The sequence below is a fragment of the Schistocerca cancellata genome, chromosome 3 (assembly GCF_023864275.1).
Source record: "Schistocerca cancellata isolate TAMUIC-IGC-003103 chromosome 3, iqSchCanc2.1, whole genome shotgun sequence".
NCBI lineage: Eukaryota > Metazoa > Arthropoda > Insecta > Orthoptera > Acrididae > Schistocerca > Schistocerca cancellata.
Window position 1 is genome coordinate 586,419,845 of NC_064628.1, and position 12,310 is coordinate 586,432,154.

The following is a 12,310-nucleotide window of genomic DNA, read 5'->3' on the forward strand; positions in this document are numbered from 1 at the left end:
ACGTGCAGAATTTTCAAATAAGATTTTATTTGTCTACGAAATATTCTTTCAGAACACTCTTCCACATATCGTTACAAGTATTCTGTGCAAATGTTGAATGACTGTTGTCATTTCTCAATCTTCTTCGTTTGCCTTTTCTAGATTATTTCTTTTCCTGCTGGACTACTACGAGTGAGTTCGATAACATTTACCTTGGAAACGATCTGCAGTTGTGACCTTCCAAAGAATTCTATTTATCTTCCATAAGCTTCCTTTCTTTGCTGCTGCTTTCTAAAAGCTTGTTTTCTATCAGTAACCTCTGTCTTTGCAATTCCTTTCCTACATAACTAGGTCTTCCATGTCATCTTTTTGCCCCTTTATTTACTCACCTGCACAGTTTGGTTTCTAATGAAAGATATAAACCTAGTCAACTCTAAACCCACTCTTCGGTAACATCTCAATAATTGTACCTCTTTGTGTACCTTATTACAGTTGGAAGATTACGTTGCATCATGAAACAGATAACGTCTTGCCAAGGTACTCAAACTATTTGCTAAATGTCAGTTTTCTTTTTCAGCTGAAACTCTTCCAGAGGAATTAACAAATGCATTACAATTCTCCGACATTCTTTTATAGAACTAGTTCCATTCATTTTGTTCTTCAAACATTTCTGCAGTATTGTTAAAACACTCTAATAGCCAACTATTTCAATTTCTTATTTTGTTTTGTACTGGCTGATTATTCACAGGACTATCTCAATATTCCGCTACAGAAAAGGACCGTTGTGGGTCACAGCTGTTTATTTCTACATTGCCTGCTCTTATGCTGTGGCGAAATACGCTACTCTTGCACACTTTATTTCTAGCCAAGCTTAGGGACATATCTCTAATCCGACGGAGATGAACACAAACACACACACACACACACACACACACACACACACACACACACACACACACACACACAGAGAGAGAGAGAGAGAGAGAGAGAGAGAGAGAGAGAGAGAGGGGGGGGGGGGCAAGAGAGAGCTGTGAACCTCCTATTCATAATTGATAATGCAGTATGAACTACTAAGGTTCTTGATAAAAGTTAAGATTAACTTAGGAATAAATACTGCTGAATTAATTCTGTTCAGTAATAGAGAACACGTTCCCTTACGTAGGTGTCAGTGAGAAGTGAGTTGCCTTGAGCGAAGATGAACTGTGAAGCGCTGCCACGTAGGCCCTGAGCTGAGACGGCATGGATTACGTGAATTGTTTGCAGTGACTCAGTTACGAGGGCAACAACAAGTGTCTTAAGCAGGCTGCTGGAGGTAGAGTGCGCGCCAAAAATTCCCTTTCCGCAGTAGCTATAAGGTGCCAACAAGATTTTGTCATTATTACGAAAAGCAAGGTGGGGGAACATGTCAAGGAGATTCGGCGCACTTGACATGTACAGAGAGGACTAGATAACTTCAGCATTTATTACCAGTACAAATGAAAGTGGTAAGCAACAAATCAAATTTTATATTTCTATTTGAAACGTGGGAGGACAGGATAAGACGAAGAGGATTGGTTCCAAACAGACCCAGTCAGATGATAATGATGATGTCAATCGAAGCATCGGATAAATAAAATACAGAGCAGAATGTCGTGACAATCCGTCCCGTTACTTTCGGAACAATTACGATTTTCTAGCTCTATTCCAATTTTTTTCGAAGATACTTTCGAACGCCTGCTCGTATTTTCCCAGATTTAACTACTATGAAACGATTTATCCCGAATTAGATATTCCTGTCACCCGTATTAAATGTATTCTTTTATCACTTTTAGTTAGGTTAGCGAAACGGTCTGTCAAAGAGATTCTACTCCTACCAAAGAGAACCCACTTACATTGTCGTCCACAAGGCACAAAGCTGGTCCCAAACTGAAGACCAGTTTCTTCCCTCAAGTGTTAAAACAGATCTTGAAAACTTGAAATAGAGGAAAGCCTACTTCCAGCAGAGGTAAAAAGGTTTAGTAACACTGTACCATTTCTCTGTCAAACTGTTGTATTCTATTTTAAAAAATGGCTAGAAGGGAGTCTCCAGAACTTGGAATCCTGCAGTTCGGACGCTTTAAATGAAATACATTTGTGGGATGACAACGAAGAATACAGAAATGCTGGAAAAAATACACAGAACTTATAAAAGTTGGTTTGCAGTCCTTCATTTTAGAACATACTAATAACATATAAGTTAATTTATTTTTCGTAACGAATTTAAGTTATAGTTTTTATTAGTTGCATTTAATTAAGATCTTTTCCTTTTCACTGTCAAAATGTGTAGTATGTCCCGAATTTGGGTTTAGAAAATGTGGTCACCTTACCTATGGGCAATATTACTAGAGAGACAAGCCTCCTCTCTACTTTAAATTCCCTCTTACTCGAACTGGGGCAAGAGTGAGAATTTAGATCGAGGAAGGAGGTGTGTCAGGGTAGTCCATACAGTTGTGTGAATTCCTGTGCCAAGGTGGCTTCGTGGCTAACACGCCAATGAACAAAGTAAGAGCATATGGACTATCAGATCAATTGTGTGATTGGATTGAAGAGTTCCTAGATAACAGAACGCAGCATGCCATTCTCAATGGAGAGAAATTTTCCGAAGTAAGAATGACTTCAGGTGTGACGCAGGGGAGTGTCGTAGGACCGTTGCTATTCACAATATACACAAGTGACCTTGTGGATAACATCAGAAGTTCACTGAGGCTTTTTGCGGATGATGCTGTAGTAAATCGAGAGGTTGTAACAGTGGAAAATTGTACTGAAATGCAGGAGGATCTGCAACGAATTGACGCATGGTGCAGGGAATGGCAATTGAATCTCAATGTAGACAAGTGTAATGTGCTGCGATTACATAGAAAGAAAGATCCTTGATCATTTAGCTACAATATAGCAGGTTAGCAACTGGGAGCAGTTAATTCCATAAATTACCTGGGAGTAGGCATTAGGAGTGATTTAAAATGGAATGATCATATAAAGTTGATCGTCGGTAAAGCAGATGCCAGACTGAGATTCATTGGAACAATCCTAAGGAAATGCAATCCGAAAACAAGGGAAGTAGGTTACAGTACACCTGTTCGCCCACTGCTTGAATATTGCTCACCAGTGTGGGATCCGTACCAGATAGGGTTGATAGGATTTTAAAAAATCCTAATAGTAGCGAGTTATGCAAGAGAAGATACAACGGAGAGCAGCGCGCTTCGTTACAGTATCATTTAATAATCGCGAAAGCGTTACAGAGATGATAGATAAACTCCAGTAGAAGACTCTGCAAGAGAGAGGCCCAGTAGCTCGGTACGGGCTTTTGTTGAAGTCTCGAGAACATACCTTCACCGAGGAGTCAAGCAGTATATTGCTCGCTCCTACGTATATCTCGCGAAGAGACCATGAGGATAAAATCAGAGAGATTAGAGCCCACACAGAGGCATACCGACAATCTTTCTTTCTACGAGCAATACGAGACTGGAATAGAAGGGAGAACCGATAGAGGTACTCAAGGTACCCTCCACCACACACCGTCAGGTGGCTTGCGGAGTATGGATGTAGATGTAGATGTATATGCCTAGTAATCAGGAGACCACAGTGCGATTCCCGTCCTTGTTACAAGTTTTCACTCGCTGCTTCAGTCTATATACATAAAATTATATCTGTTTGAGACCAGTAAAGTCTGAAATTGTGTCATTTCATTTGTATGTGCGGGATGTCTCTTCTATAGCCGTTAGACGCATTTCTTATGGTGTTTCGGCAAATAATTGCAATTTCGTGTTTGCGGTGGGCAGCTGGAGTCAGCTCAAACAAATAATGTTCAGAACGCCCCATGCCATGGAAAGCGACGGTTCTTTTTTTTTTTTTTCATTACAAACATGCATGTAACCCAGGCTGAATTTTAGGTACCTACTCGAAAGTATGCTCCCTCATTAGTCTAGTGCAATATTCATTTTATTATTATGTATGAACAGGGACAGTAAAACACGATGAATATCGAATACTCCAGCAACGAATGAGCAGCGCCGTAGCATGGCGGCAGCACATAGCGCGGGCCGAGGCTGCACGCTAGTCACTGCTGGAATACTGGTTGTTCTTCGTGTTTTATTGTCCCTTTTCATACATAATAGCAATCTAAATACCCTAATCTGAGACCGCCCTATCGGATGGGCGTGTAAAATTCCGCTTTAAAATTATTTTGTTTGTAAAGGGAAACGAACACACTGACCGTGACACGGAAGTTGCGATGACCAGTACGTGTTTGCCCTGCCTGCAGATGTACGCTGCAAAAACAAAACTGCACATATCTGTTGAAACATCAAAGAAACTGTGCCTGATGGTTCTTAGGAAAGATACCCGGTATATCGATATGACAGGTTTTCACTAACTCACAGCGGACAACGTGTCGAATTTTCTGATGTACACAACTAATTTTTAATGTTTACAAATAGAACAAGTTTAAATGCTAACTAGCTCCACGAATGATGAAGAGATTGAAGAAATGTATGATGAGATAAAAGAAATTATTCTCGTGGACAGGAATTCGGTAACAGGAAAAGAAAGAGAAGGAGAAATTGTAGGTGAATGTGGACTACGAGAAAGGAATGAAAGAGGAACGCAGCTGCTAGAATTTTGTAAACAGCATTCTTTAATCATCGTAAACACTTAGTTTAAGAATCATGAAAGGAGGTTGTTTATGTGGAAGAGACCTGAAGACACCGGAAGGTTACAGATTGATTATATAAAGGTAAGACACATTTTAAATTGTAAGACATTTCCAGGGGCAGATGTGGACACATTGACTGGTTGTGAGTGATACATTAAAACTAAAGATATTGCAAAAAATGGAAATTAAGGAGATGGAACCTATCTGAGGTGAAAGAGCCAGTAGTTTTTGCATGTTTCAGAGGGAGCATTAGGCAATGATTGTCTACAACTGGGGAAAGGTACACAGTAGAAGACTAATAGGTAGCTTTGAAAGATGAAATAGTGAAGGCAGTGGAGGTTCAAATAGGTACTAACACAGGGTCTAATAAAAATCCTTGAATAACATAGGATGTATTGAATTTAATTGATGAAAGGATAAAATACAAAAATGCAGCTAGTGAAGCAGGCGAAACGGAACCTAAACGTCTAAAAAATAAGACTGACTGGAAGTACACAAAGACGAAGCATGAATGGCTAGAGAACAAATGTAAGCATTTAGAAGCATATGCCACCAGCGAGCAGATAGGTGCCGCCTACAGGAAAATTAAAGACGCCTTTGGAGAAAAGAGAAACTGCTGTATGAATATCAACTGTTCAGATGGAAAACCAGTCCTAAGCAAAGAAGGGAAAGCTGAAAGGTGGAAGGACTATGTAGAGGGTCTATACAAGGGAGACGTACTTCAGGGCAATGTCATAGGAACGGAAGAGGACGTAGATGAAGATGAGACGGGAGATATGATACTTCGAGAAGAATTGGACAGAGCACTGAAAGAACTAACTCGAAACAAGGTCTCTGGAGTAGATTCTGTTCTGTCAGAACTACTGACAGTCCTCTGAGAGCCAGCCATGACAAAACTCTTCCATCTGATGAGCAACAGGCACGAGACAGGTGAAATACCAATAAAAATGTAATAGTTCCAATTCCAAGGAAAGCAGGTCCTGACATGTGTGAATATCACCAACTACCAGTTTAATAAGTCATGGTTGCAAAACACTAACGCGAATTGTTTTCAGAAGAAAGGAAAAACTGGTAAAAGTAGACCTCGGGGAGGATCAGTTTGGATTCCGGAGAAATGCAGGAACAAGCTAGGCAATAATGACCCGCCAACTTATCTTAGAAGATAGATTAAGGAAAGGTAAACCTACATTTACAGCATTTGTAGTCTTAGAGAAAGCTTTTGACAATGTTGATTGGAATTTTCTCTTTGAAGTTCTGAGGATAGCAGTGGTAAAATACAGAGAGCGAAAGGCTATTTACAACTTGTACAGAAACCAGACGGTGGTCATTAAGAATCAAGTGGCTTGAAGGGAAAGGAATCGTTGAGGAGGAAGTGAGACAGGGTTGTAGCCTATCCTCGATGTTATTCAATTTGTACATTGAGTAAGCAGTAAAGGAAACCAAAGAAAAGTTTGTAACCTCCCCACTATAAAAATATATATTATCTTTCACATTTAGTGTAACCTTCCAAAAAATAAATTGCGTAACCTATCAATAATAAAATGTGACTAATCTCTCAATAATAAAAATGTGACTCACTTATAACCTTTCAATAATTGACTGTGAATTTAAAGTGGTAAATTTTAGACGTCAGCACTGCTGCCTCATGGCCCTGAAAGATCATTCTGAATAAATAGAAAATTCTTACCTCAATAAGGTCGCCGGATAACGCATATACACTCCTGGAAATTGAAATAAGAACACCGTGAATTCATTGTCCCAGGAAGGGGAAACTTTATTGACACATTCCTGGGGTCAGATACATCACATGATCACACTGACAGAACCACAGGCACATAGACACAGGCAACAGAGCATGCACAATGTCGGCACTAGTACAGTGTATATCCACCTTTCGCAGCAATGCAGGCTGCTATTCTCCCATGGAGACGATCGTAGAGATGCTGGATATAGTCCTGTGGAACGGCTTGCCATGCCATTTCCACCTGGCGCCTCAGTTGGACCAGCGTTCGTGCTGGACGTGCAGACCGCGTGAGACGACGCTTCATCCAGTCCCAAACATGCTCAATGGGGGACAGATCCGGAGATCTTGCTGGCCAGGGTAGTTGACTTACACCTTCTAGAGCACGTTGGGTGGCACGGAATACATGCGGACGTGCATTGTCCTGTTGGAACAGCAAGTTCCCTTGCCGGTCTAGGAATGGTAGAACGATGGGTTCGATGACGGTTTGGATGTACCGTGCACTATTCAGTGTACCCTCGACGATCACCAGTGGTGTACGGCCAGTGTAGGAGATCGCTCCCCACACCATGATGCCGGGTGTTGGCCATGTGTGCCTCGGTCGTATGCAGTCCTGATTGTGGCGCTCACCTTCACGGCGCCAAACACGCATACGACCATCATTGGCACCAAGGCAGAAGCGACTCTCATCGCTGAAGACGACACGTCTCCATTCGTCCCTCCATTCACGCCTGTCGCGACACCACTGGAGGCGGTCTGCGCGATGTTGGGGCGTGAGCGGAAGACGGTCTAACGGTGTGCGGGACCGTAGCCCAGCTTCATGGAGACGGTTGCGAATGGTCCTCGCCGATACCCCAGGAGCAACAGTGTCCCTAATTTGCTGGGAAGTGGCGGTGCGGTCCCCTACGGCACTGCGTAGGATCCTACGGTCTTGGCGTGCATCCGTGCGTCGCTGCGGTCCAGTACCAGGTCGACGGGCACGTGCACCTTCCGCCGGCCACTGGCGACAACATCGATGTACTGTGGAGACCTCACGCCCCACGTGTTGAGCAATTCGGCGGTACGTCCACCCGGCCTCCCGCATGCCCACTATACGCCCTCGCTCAAAGTCCGTCAACTGCACATACGGTTCACGTCCACGCTGTCGCGGCATGCTACCAGTGTTAAAGACTGCGATGGAGCTCCGTATGCCACGGCAAACTGGCTGACACTGACGGCGGCGGTGCACAAATGCTGCGCAGCTAGCGCCATTCGACGGCCAACACCGCGGTTCCTGGTGTGTCCGCTGTGCCGTACGTGTGATCATTGCTTGTACAGCCCTCTCGCAGTGTCCGGAGCAAGTATGGTGGGTCTGACACACCGTTGTCAATGTGTTCTTTTTTCCATTTCCAGGAGTGTATATCTGCTCCTATAAGAAATTTTTCTGGCACAGCCGAGTGCATTGCTGGCCGATAGATTTGTCATGTATAAAAAGAACAACTGATTTTTCTTTGCAATAATCGGGATGACCATGGATTGGAGAAATTAGTAAATTCTTTAAATTGAAATGAATGATTGTCAAAAGTTACTTTTTATGAGAAAGATTATTATTAAGAGATTTTTTTTAAAACATTTACATGGAACTTGATATAACAACACTACATATGCGCGAGGCTGCTTTCACCTTATGCTACAACGCTCAGGCTCCACCATCGCTCCACCACGACCGGCCCTGCCAACACGATACACCAGACTGCTCGCTACTGCTACACAGTTCCTACTGCAGTCAACACTGCTCTTTGGTCTCAGATTCTCTTATAGCTTACATATCGCAGGCAGCACGTGAGCAATCCATCGAAATTACATCTGCTCGAGTGCGCTAACAACAAATTCCTTAATCATGGACCTCTTACAAGTTTGCTGTCGGAATTAAAGTTCACGAAGGAAATATAAATCTTTAAAGTTTGCCGATGACATTGTAATTCTGTCAGAGACAGCTAATTCCATAGAAGAGCAGCTCAACGGAATTGAGAATGTCTTGAAAGGAGGATATAAGATCAATATAAAAAAGGAAAACAAGGATAATGGAATATTCTCCAATTAAATCAGGTGAGGCTGAGAGAACTGGATTAGGAAACGAAACACTTCAAGTAGCAGTAGAAATCTGCTATTTGGGCAGCAAAATAACGGACGGTGGCCGAAGCAGAGAGGATATAAAATGTAGACTGACAATGGCAAGAAAAGCATTTGTGAAGAAGAGAAATTTGTTAATATCGAATATACAAATTGTTGAGGGAGACTAAGAGATGAATACATTAGGCGGATTCAGAAGGATGGAAGTTGCAGTAGTTACTCGGAGATGAAGAGGCTTGCACAGGACAGAGTAGCATGGAGTGCTGCATCAAACAAGTCTTCGGTCTGAAGACAGCTACAACGACATATATGCCGAAATATGACACTGACCTCCTCCTTTTTAAACGGAACTGTGTACTTTTCTCTTGCAAAGAGCCTCAGGAGAGGACTTCAGAGACGTAACACGTGTGGAACTTGATCAAACAGTAACAAGGCAACAGCGCCGCGAGCCAATTATCCGCCTTTAGGAGAAGAGGTCCACAAACTTCTGTGCTGCTGTACCAAATGTAAGCAAACACGTAACTCAGTTATTGTTCGTGTTTTTATCATTGCGATTGTCATATATAATACTCAAAATGTCAACGTTGAGCACTGATACATGATATAAAGCGATTCCGTACAGACGAAACTGTAAGCTGACTTTCGTCTGGACTGATCACAGCACAGGCCCGTGTTACCACATTTCTATTCTCCCGAAATTGTCGGTGTTTATTATGGACCTCTTGTTTTAACTTTCCCCATGGATAAAACTCGATAGATGTTCGCTAGAGCGCAAGCCAGTTTGTGTTTCCTAAAGGACCGAACCAAAAATCTTGAAATTCTGTTTTGAGATGGTCTGTAGTTATTCGTGTGGAAAGGACGGGACATGTGTGATGTTGGCGTCAAATGGACTGCCGTACGTTCAGTGTGATGTCTGGCAGTAACTGCGACTACATATTTGTTAGCAACTGAAGACACATGTGGTAATTCAGAATCCCATTGATAACACTGGGACCAATGAAGTGATTAATACAAAGTACACATCGCACGTTAACGAACCAAGATCATTGTTTATCCACTTATTTCACCTAGCGTGAAATTTCAATTGGCCAGTTGTGCATGTTACAAAGATTAATAAGCCTATGGTTTGGAAACGACGGTTCATTGGTAAAAGAAGTCTTACATACAAACGGCGCCTGTCTTTGCAGTCACTGCCCCGAACCTGTTGAGGCGAAATGTGGACTGGATGAAATGCGATCGAAGGTAGTTATCTTGGCAGACTGTTCCCACTGACACGTAAAAGTACATGAAACCATTAAAAATGTCAGTATCATAGTTTGACATCTATAAATGTTAAGAACTACTTCCGTATGTCAGAAAGGGGGACACATTATCCGCTGCTACGTTAGCGAAAGTTGCACATCTGTATACGAGCACGAGCCGAAAAGTAATGCCTTCAAATTTTTACGTGAAAACTCTTACGCCTTTGTAAGTGAAACAAACATCATTAACGTTTTACATCTATATTTTTTATATGTACATATTTACAGCCTTTTGCCGCAAGAGGGCTCCGAATTGTATCGCGTAACATTGCGGTGTGTGACGTAACAATGTCGGTGGTGAGAAACAGCGTGCTGAAATCGAGATGAGATGTCCGCGAGTCAGTCCACAGACGGAGCATACTCTCCTTCAAGGTGAAAATGCCAGACCACAAACGACCGCTGCAACATCTGCAACAATGGCTGCACTATCACTGACCTTCCTCCTTACAGTCCCGATTTAACCCCATCCGATAGTCATCTGTTTCCAAAACAGAAAGAACACCTTCGAGGACTTCATTTTAGTAGTGATGAAGTTGAACATTCTACAGTGAAGGTATTAACAGAATGGTCTCTTTAAGCACACCGTCATTTGACTGCATTGTTGTTTATTTAATTGCGACCTAGGTTTCGGTCTTTTATGCCATTTTTTAGTGATTGAGTTTATGTCATTAACACATATTGCGGGACAAAAGCTCAAAATCGCCCATAAATTAAGAAAATATTGGCTCCCCACGAAATGCCAGATGTAAAATCATCATCTTATAAAAAGATCACAATAGTGGCAGCACTTGCATTTACATGTAAAATCATCATCTTGTAAAAAGATCAGTAAATAATAGTGGAAGCAAGTGCATGTACATTTGGCATTTCGTGAGGAGCCAATATTTTGTTAATTTATGGCCAATTTTGAGCTTGATGTCCTGCAATACATGTTAATGACATAAACTCAATCACTCGAAAATGGTGTACAAGACCGAAATATAGGTCTTAATTGCATAAACAACAATACAGTCAAATGGTGGTGTGTTCATTTAAAAATTGTTGTATGATTGTTGCTCAGCAACATCAAAAACTGTAAACTGGTCTCTCTTTGCGAGAGATGTGTTCGTCGCCAGGGTGACAATATTTGAGAAATAAATGTGTAGACACGGAGAATAAAGCTGCAGAATGTTAATAACATTTGTTTTATGTAATAACCGTAAGAGTTTTCACAAAAAAATTCATAGGCATTACTTTTGAGATCCCGTCGTGTTTACTCGTTTTGGCACTGTATAGAGTGGTCTGTCGTAGCTGCTTCTCGCTGTATTAGAATACGATGTTTATACGACATCCTTATTCTACTATGCTAATCTGTGATGATACATTACGTTCCACCGCGCACGTTTTATACGGAGTTTGCGTTGTGTATGAAGAGATAAAAGTAGCATGTAGCCAGTACTATCTGTGTGAAAAAAGTAGCTTGTAGCCAGTACTATCAGTGTGAAAAATGAATGAGGTTTCTGAAGGCGCAGCATAAGGCCCAGAGAAAAATTTTCACTGATTCCCAAGACAAGACACGTAACTGTCAATAATTGCACAATCATTCAACAGAATGGCGGTGGTACATACACGACAAAAACTTCATCTCGTCTCTGTTGCAAGTGTTTACTGCGAAACGTTGACCGAAGTCTGCTTGGATAAGATATGAGAAATCAGAAAGCGCAGCAGTCCGTAGAGGCAGCCTTGCCCTCCTGACGTCAGACACTGAATCATGTAGATCGTCACAGACTGTCCTCTACCATTGCATATTACTGATAGCGGAATGGCGAAGAGAGCTTCCCTTTCTTACTCAGAAGTAAGCAACTAATGCCCAAGAAAGTCGGGATAAGTTATTTGTCTGTGGGAACCGAAGAAGCAGGTGAAATTCCTACTAGTAACTATTTGCTGATTGGGTCATTTACAAATTTATACACAGAAGAGCGCCTGTCCTGCGAAATGCGTGATTCCAGGTTAGAGCCATTGACGAGCATTTAATTTGTCAGAAAACTTAGCAACAGTCTATAGTCCGCTTCAAAGTAAATGACTTGTTTTACATTCAAATGGATTCACATGGTAGGTATGTTCTCGTAACGTAGAACACCCGCCTGCACATTAACGCAAACGTCACAGCGCTCCTCCTTAAAGAACTGGTACTTGCGTGGATGTGTATATATGTGAAACATATATATCAGTGAAACAGCAAACATTTGAAAAGAAATCAGTATTTAAATGGTTAGAGCATTAGGCCTACATTGGAGGTACACTATGAAGAAGGAAGGCAATGCAAGGAAACGTCCAGTGTACGTCGAGAGCACTGGAGACTAGCACTAGCTCAGTTGGTGAGAGAGGGGGGAGGGTACGGACTTGGGGTCTGTTGAGGGAAGAAGCAGATATATCGGTAAAGTGAGATAGTTGTGACCTGACTGCGATATGAGCCACTCTGTCACGACTACGACGGTCCAAGCTACTACCTTCAAGAACCAAGTGCTC